This window comes from Herpailurus yagouaroundi, unplaced genomic scaffold (assembly GCF_014898765.1).
Source record: "Herpailurus yagouaroundi ecotype Mexico unplaced genomic scaffold, PumYag 208, whole genome shotgun sequence".
NCBI lineage: Eukaryota > Metazoa > Chordata > Mammalia > Carnivora > Felidae > Herpailurus > Herpailurus yagouaroundi.
This window is the reverse complement of record NW_024412439.1, coordinates 7563736-7571511: the sequence shown is the minus strand read 5'-3', so window position 1 is coordinate 7571511 and position 7776 is coordinate 7563736. Positions and strand designations below refer to the sequence as shown.

General features: G+C 48.6%; 1 long non-coding RNA gene across 1 annotated transcript; it reads left to right on the top strand.

Moving 5' to 3' along the window:
- Nucleotides 1–4495: 4495 nt before the first annotated feature.
- Nucleotides 4496–7486, top strand: LOC121015768 (uncharacterized). Its single transcript, XR_005783954.1, has 2 exons — nt 4496–4631; nt 6226–7486. It is a non-coding gene; the product is annotated as an uncharacterized LOC121015768 (long non-coding RNA).
- The last annotated feature ends 290 nt before the right edge of the window (nt 7487–7776 follow it).

The window sequence follows — 7776 nt, the reverse complement described above, 5'->3', positions numbered from 1 at the left end:
AACCACCCAGGCATCCTGAGACTTCTATTCTTGATGTGGCTCCTTTAACAGTGCATAACTCTAGGGTGATCTATTCTGATTCTCAGTAATCTTCAATTGTTTTAAAGTTTATTTATTTTTGAGAGAGAGAAAGTGTGTGCACGCACACAAACAGGGGAGGGACAGAGAGAGAAGGAGACAGAGGATCCCAAGGAGGCTCCACAGTGTCAGCACAGAGCCCAACCAGGGGCTCCAACTCACAAACCGTGAGATCATGACCTGAGCCCAAATCAAGAGTTGGACACTTAACCAACTGAGCCACCCAGGTGCCCCTTCAATATTTTTTTTTTAACAAAAGCTCACAAATAATTTTAATGTAATGATTGAGTAATATTTAAATAACTCATGATGGGATTTTTTTCTGGGAGCAAATCTCCATTTCGAAGAATCCAATTTCTCTCATTTAAAAGAATCAGTCGGGGCGCCTGGGTGGCTGTTGGTTGAGCGTCCGGCTTCGGCTCAGGTCATGATCTCATGGTTTGTGAGTTCAAGCCCCGCATCGGGCTCTGTGCTGATGTCTCGGAGCCCGGAGCCTGCTTTGAATTCTGCGCCTCCCTCTCTCTCTGCTCTTCCCCCACTCATGCTCTGTCTCTTTCCTTCAAAAATAAATAAGAAACACTAAAAAAAATAAATAAATAAAAGAATCGGTCACTGAGGCGCCTGGGTGGTTCCATCAGTTAAGTGTCTGACTCTTGATTTTAGCTCAGGTCATGATCTCGAGGTTCATGTGCTCAAGCCCCTGGTCAGGCTCTGCGCTGGGTTAATGTGCCAGCATTGGCTCCCAAATAGTCTGATTAAATGTGATTAAAACAAAGGTTGAGGGGCGCCTGGGTGGCTCAGTAGGTTGAGCGGCCGACTTCAGCTCAGGTCATGATCTCGCGGTCCATGAGTTCAAGCCCCGCATCGGGCTCTGTGCTGACAGCTCAGAGCCTGGAGCCTGTTTCAGATTCTGTGTCTCCCTCTCTCTGACCCTCCCCTGTTCATGCTCTGTCTCTCTCGGTCTCAAAAATAAATAAACGTTAAAAAAAAAATTTTTTTTAAATAAAACAAAGGTTGAATTCATTTGAATGACTTTTATATTTTGGGCTACGTGTTTTTATTTTTCAGCTATTTTTAAATATAGGCTTAGATTTGCCCCAGAAATTGGACAAAGAAGAAAAAAATGTATGAGTAAGGGAATGGAAGAAATTACTCAAATTTTCAGGAAGTTAGTTCTTTGTGGGTTGGTGTTTATTATCATATAATTTATTTTTTATATAGGTTATATTTTACATACCTATTTTGGCTATATCTAGATAGGTAGATATATAGATGATAGACAGACAGATAGATAGATAAATGATAGATAGATGATAGATAGATAGATATAGATGTAGCCAATTCATTTTTTTTTTTTTTTTGGCTGCCCTTCCTTATCCAAAGGCTGCAGCTTTTTTTTTTTTTTTTTTTAGTTTTTGTTTTAATGTTTATTTATTTTTGAGACAGAGAGAGACAGAGCATGAACGGGGGAGGGTCAGAGAGAGGGAGACACAGAATCCGAAACAGGCTCCAGGCTCTGAGCTGTCAGCACAGAGCCCGACACGGGGCTCGAACTCACAGACCGTGAGATCATGACCTGAGCCAAAGTCAGCCGCTTAACCGACTGAGCCACCCAGGCACCCCAGTAGCCAATTCATTTAATGAAGAATTCAGTTAATCAACAGAATGTTCCCCGTCCCTAGCCCCTCGGTCTTCCGCATATTGGCACAACAGAGCAAACTGTCTGGATTTTTCAATCGGCTTTAATTTCATCACCTCCATTAGCCAACTTCCCTGAGAGACCCCCAAAGACCGCGAAAGATGAAGCAGGAACAAAGAAAGGTATTACCTGAGAAGACTCTTCCCTTGCTCCCACACAGCTCTGTTGCCAATGCGTTGTGTGTTTCTCAACTCACTTAATTCAACGAAAGCTGTCAAGCATCGAACGTTAATGAAGCTCTGCGTCTGGTATCATGAGTAAACCGGGTGGAAGAAAACAGGGTCCCTACTTTGAGAGCCTACTTCCTCCGGAAACTAGGACACGGGTGCACACTGACAGCTTAAGACGTGGAATGTGGGTCATTCCAGAAGGGTCAGATAAGAGGAGTCATTGATTTGCCTAGGGAATCAAGGAGGCCTTTGGAGCCGGTGTGACGTGAACAGACTTGCCGTGGGTCACTGGGTAGACATCTGACAGTGGGGTAGTGCCCAGAGGGCACGCCTAATGGGAGAGACGGGGTGGGAAGCTACGGACTGTGTTTGAGAACGCCGATGAGGTCAGAGCCTTGGGGGTTTGCAGAGTATAGGGACGCATGGCCCCGCCGGGGTCACCAATGTCTTTCTACAGGTGTGTCTGCAGGCCGGGTGGAGTTAGCTGGGAATGCAGAGTCTCGGGCCCCATCGGCGACTCACTGAATCAGAATCTGCATGTTGACGTGATTTACGCGCACGCTACGGTTTGAAAACCACTTGGTTATCGCATGCGTGGTCTGTAACGGGCTTCTCTCCGGTCGTGTGCAAGGTGACATGTTCCGGGCTCTCAGTCGGATTTGCCAGGATCCCCTTACCTACTGCTCACAAGGCGGTGCGGGCTTCTCCGGCAGGGAAGTTTCCTGCTGATTCCTCGTGTCTTTCTTGGGTTTGGCGGGACCTGCTCTTCCTCCACAGGTAACCACAATATGGTGGGTCGGTAGCAAACTGTACAATCTGTGTGGTTGGTACCAATTCCCCTGCATCTGCCCTGAGAGAAGTTGTGGAGTTTTCTCTTTATGGAGGCTTTGTTTCGGTCACTTTCTGGAATAGAACTCAGCCGTTCATTCGCCCCAATCACGGTGAACTAGACTCTATGTCGTCTCCAGCTGTCGTGTCTCAGCTTTGAGCCTGTCCTCTGTGATTCTAGGTCCAGGGTCCTGTTTGGCCAGTGGGGGCCCCCTGAAGCTCTGCCCAACAGCAGGTGCCAGAGGGAGAGAGGCTGGCCGGAGGAGAGGAAACCAACTTCTTCCTGTTCTCGGCTGTCCTGGTCAGCCTTGCCACAGGATGCTCTTTACCCTGACAGTGGCCTCTAATTCCAGTTTCTGGTTTTCTCCCCACGGTCCCCAAACCAGCCGCATCTGTCCCTGCAACCAAGAGAGAAGGGCTGCAGCCAGCCAGTGGGTCCCAGTTCTGGGGTCCCTCCCCTGAGCGGCCACACACCAGCACCCGCCAGCCAGGTAGCAGCCTCTCCTCCAAGACCTGGGTACCCCAATCCGCAGGGTCCCTCCTGAAAGCCTTGGGGCTCCAGGACCCGCAGCCTCTTACCTTCAATCCCCAAGCCCTAAGGGTGGTGGCTACTTCCCGTCCCACCTCAGTATTCCTCCTCTGCCTTGTCAGCTCTCCATTACCTATTTCCCCAATTCCTCGTATGAAGCCCCTTCTCTTAGGATTGCCGGGATTGATTCTGTCTTTTGGACTAGACCAGGACTGATGCAAAGAGCAAACCTTCACAGAGCTTGTCTGTATCCGTCCAGTTAAGGGAACATGCAAATAACCGAACAAATACAAGGCATCAAACGCTCTGCTAAAATAAACATAGGGCGCAAAAGAGACACAGAAGACAGATGCTAACCTGTACCTCAGGGGAGCCACGAAGTATTTTACAGATAAAGTAGCATCTAGCTGAGACCTGCAGGTAGGTAGGAGTTAATTAAGGGATGGACGGAGGGGAAAAAGACTGTTCAAGACCCAAGCCAAGAGAGAACATGGCATGTCTGTGTCCCCTGGGCTAAGGGAAATAGAGAATTGTTGAGACCCAGAGGTAAGACAACATCTGGTGTGACTGACAATGTTTATTACATTGCTAGAACACACTGTGAGGGGTCAAGAGTACCAAGAGAGCAGTCTGAATAGTTAAGGAAATTTCAACTCAGGAATGACCTTCCTGTACGCAGTTTTAGGGAGTCTGAGGACAATTTGGAACCACTGACGAGTTTCAAGCAAGAAGGAGTCTTGATCAGATTTGCATTTCAGGAAGACGGATGAGCAGGAGAAAATCCCTGCCATCAGGGAGACAAGATAGGGGGTCGCTTCATTTATCCGAGGAGAGAAGAAGACAGGTGTGGGAGACTCAGTGAAGTTGGAACATAGTATTGCTTGGAGGAACAAGGTCAGGCAGGGAGAGAATGAATCAGGGACTCATTCATTCAGTAGATATTTCACATGGTTGGTGAATCTAAACACACGTGCATGCACCCATCTAGGTTATCAGGAGCTGTAGGGTTATGTCACTGAGCAGATGGCATTTGGATGTTTGGTCTGTAGAACTTGCTCAATGCTACAGTGCTGCTCACTGAGACAGCTGCTCACTGTAGTAGTGCTGTAGTGCTGTAGTGACAGCACTACAGTGCTGCTCACTGAGGATCTCTGGTGTTGGATGGGATACTCTTGTATAATTTGTGTCTACCCCTATCGATTCCACAGCCCATGAAACTCTAGAGTGCGCCCCACAATTTGTGCTAATTCTCAGGGACGTCCCCTCCACTGTTTCCAAGTTGTTTTTGACCTTGAATGTTGTCTCTGTCCTCACCACGTTGAACAAGGTAAGAATCTTCATACGTCTTTCCATAGCTTTAAAGTAACTCCTTCTCTCAAGAACCCTACTGAGCCAGGATGATGTTACTGAGGATAATGTAGATGGGGGTGGGGGGTGGGGTGGTTCACATCACTCACCGCACAGCAAACTGTCTTAAAATCCTTGTTCGAGATTTCAGCTCTGTAAAATCCATCCTGTGATCCTGTCCCGAATAGTTCAGAATCAGGTGCCACCTCACGTGGTCTTGAATTAAATCCCCACCCTCCAACACACCCAAATCCTCCCCGTGGATGTGAGACCTTTGGACACGTGGTAGAGGAATATAAAAATAGGACCTCAGAGGTCACTGATGATTCCACTCAGATTCCAAACGGGAGCTACGAACACTTCCTTAAGGCCAACCTTTCTATGCCACGGAAAAGGGGCAAAAGTGCTGTGGAATCCCAAAATGTGCTTGTGTGTGTGTGTGTGTGTGTGTGTGTGTGTGTGTGTGTTTTAAGGGATAAGCACACTCTTTTTTTACGTTTATTTATTTTGAGAGAAAGAGACAGAGCACACGCAAGGGCAGAGAGAGAGAAAATCCTAAGCAGACTCCGTGCTGTCAATGCGGAGCCTGACTTGGGGCTTGAACCCACGAACCGTGAGATCATGACTTGAGCAGAAGTCAGAAGCTTTAACCAACTGAGCTTCTCAGGCGCCCCAAGAAAAACTCTTATAAGCGAGTGCCCGTGGTCGGAACATGAACGAGAGGGCTAACCCATCGTGTTCAAGTTGCGGATGTCCACCATGGCGGGGGACACCATGAAATAATGCAGATGGCAGGGCACAATTTACCAGAAACTGTGCTAATGTCAGAGTCTCAGCAAACCAGATCCATGGTAGATGGTTCGAAGGAAGAGACGTGTGTGAGCAGACCGCTGACCAGAGAGGCGGGCTGGGCGCAGGGCACAGACGAGGGAGGAGGGATTACCCAGAGACCAGCACCGGAAGGAAGCTGTGGTCACCCCTGGGGGCTGAAGCAACTTGAAGTGGAAAGATGTTGATGGAGAGGAGGAGGGGCACCTGGTGGGGGGGCTACGTTTAAGGAGGGAAGTCGAAGATGAAGCATCCAAGCCGGGAGGAAGAGAGGGACACGTATCCTGACCTCTCTCCTCCACTCAGTCTCCTGCTGATACTTCCCGTTGGCTGAACCCAACCAGAAACCATCTGGAAGGAGAGCCTGGGGGTGACACAGGATCTAGAGCCTAGCGGAGAAAGACTTTGAAGGAGAGGCGTTGGCAGACGGAACATAACCACAGAGGGGGCTGCTATCTGGTAAGAAGTTCTGCTTTGGAAAAGAAAAAAAAAAAAAAAACTCAGCAGTCTCTGGTGTGTGGGTTTGGGACAATTTATTCCAGCAGGGCACATGCCGGGAAAGACTAGTGGGCAGGAAATCACAGCCCAGAAGGAGGCCCAGGCAAGGTCCAGGCTCTGACCCTGCAGAAGAATGGGCTTGAGTGGTACTTCTGAAGGAGGAGTGCTATGGTAGGCTTGTGGCCAGGCTTCTGCCATTGTGTGTGACCCGTCTGTGTCTAACTTTTTTTTTTTTTTGTCATTTCCAGGATGGGCATTGCTCTGCTTGGAGGGGTCATGCAGGATTCTCCTGGAAGGCATCCAACCCCCGCTGACTGACGCTGAGTAGGGTTGTATAACTCAATATCCCACACTGAAAGCTTTCTTTATAGGTCGCGTCCCTCATGGAGCCATACAGGCCTGTCCGTATCAACAGAAATACAGAGAAAGACAAGCAGAGAAGGGGCCTTAGTCCTTTGGGAAAGACCTCAAGTTTGCAGAAGTAAATTAGGCTGTAATTCCACGTCTCTGTCCGTCTGTCCAACGGAGATCGGTGCGCTACCCTAGGGACACTAGACTCCTCTAAAGATGTCATTTTGCACCTTCGAATCTCAAGACACAACGTGGTTTCTACCACGTTCCTTGGCCCCTCTCTGTCCATATCATCACCCTTCTTTCTCCGCTGAATCACTACGGTGGCCTCGTCACCGGCCTTGACATCTGTGGTGTGCCCTCTACCCTGTTCTCCAGGCTGCACCTGGAGACATCTTCCCCAAATGCAAGTCTCATTAAATCAGAGCCTGGCTAAAAACCCTTCGGTGGTTTCCAGTGGAACATTCTCATAGATTTTACTACCTGGGCACTGCCTACCTTTATTCTCACTATTCTGTAACATCCACTCTCCACCCACCTTGCACACACATACACACACACACACACACACACACACACACACAGACAACCAGCACAGACCATTTATTTCTCTATTTCAGCTTGACTGGACACCCCGCAGTCATCTTTAAGATATACGGCCCCTTGCGTTTTCTGACTCGGGGTACCAAGATGCAGAGGCCCGTTTCATTCCCCTGGGCTCCCTTTCTAAACATCGTGGAAGAAAACTGCCCGAAATGTTTGCTACAAATGAAGTGTGTGATCTTCTCATTAGTTTCTTTCTTTCTTTTAATCATCCTAAAAGGAGTCTCATAAGTCATGCTTAGGATTTACTGGGGATGCATGATAATGAAGGCAGTCTCCCGATTTAGGAACACTCCTGGGACTTCTCCCATCTCTTACTGCAGGGCACAGATGCTGTGCCCTAGATCAGATCAAGGCAGAGGCTTGGATACCGGGGGCTGCCCTGTTGATGACTTCCAGCGGGAAGGCAGGACCCAGTAATGTGCTCGGGGAAATTTCCTAAGTGTTCACAGAGAACGTCAGGACACTGGGTTTCTACTGACATTACACTTGATTGTTACTGAATGTGTTCTCAGAAAGCCAAAGCTCTCCATTAAAAAAAGAGAGGGAAGTCTTTTATTATGTTTTGAACGTTTGTTTTGAGAGAGGGCGTGCGTGAGTGGGGCAGGGCGGGGGGGGGGAGGGGTGCAGAGAGGGAGAGGGTGAGAGAGAAAGAATCCCAAGCAGACTCCACACCGCCAGCATGGAGTCTGATGCGGGACTCGAACCCACGAGCCGTGAGATCATGACCTGAGCCGAGATCAAGAGTCGGACGCTCAACTGACTGAGCCACCCGGGCGCCCCTGGAAATCTGTTATTAACATGTCACAAGAGTTGTTGTTTCACGGAAGAGATTATTTTTAAAA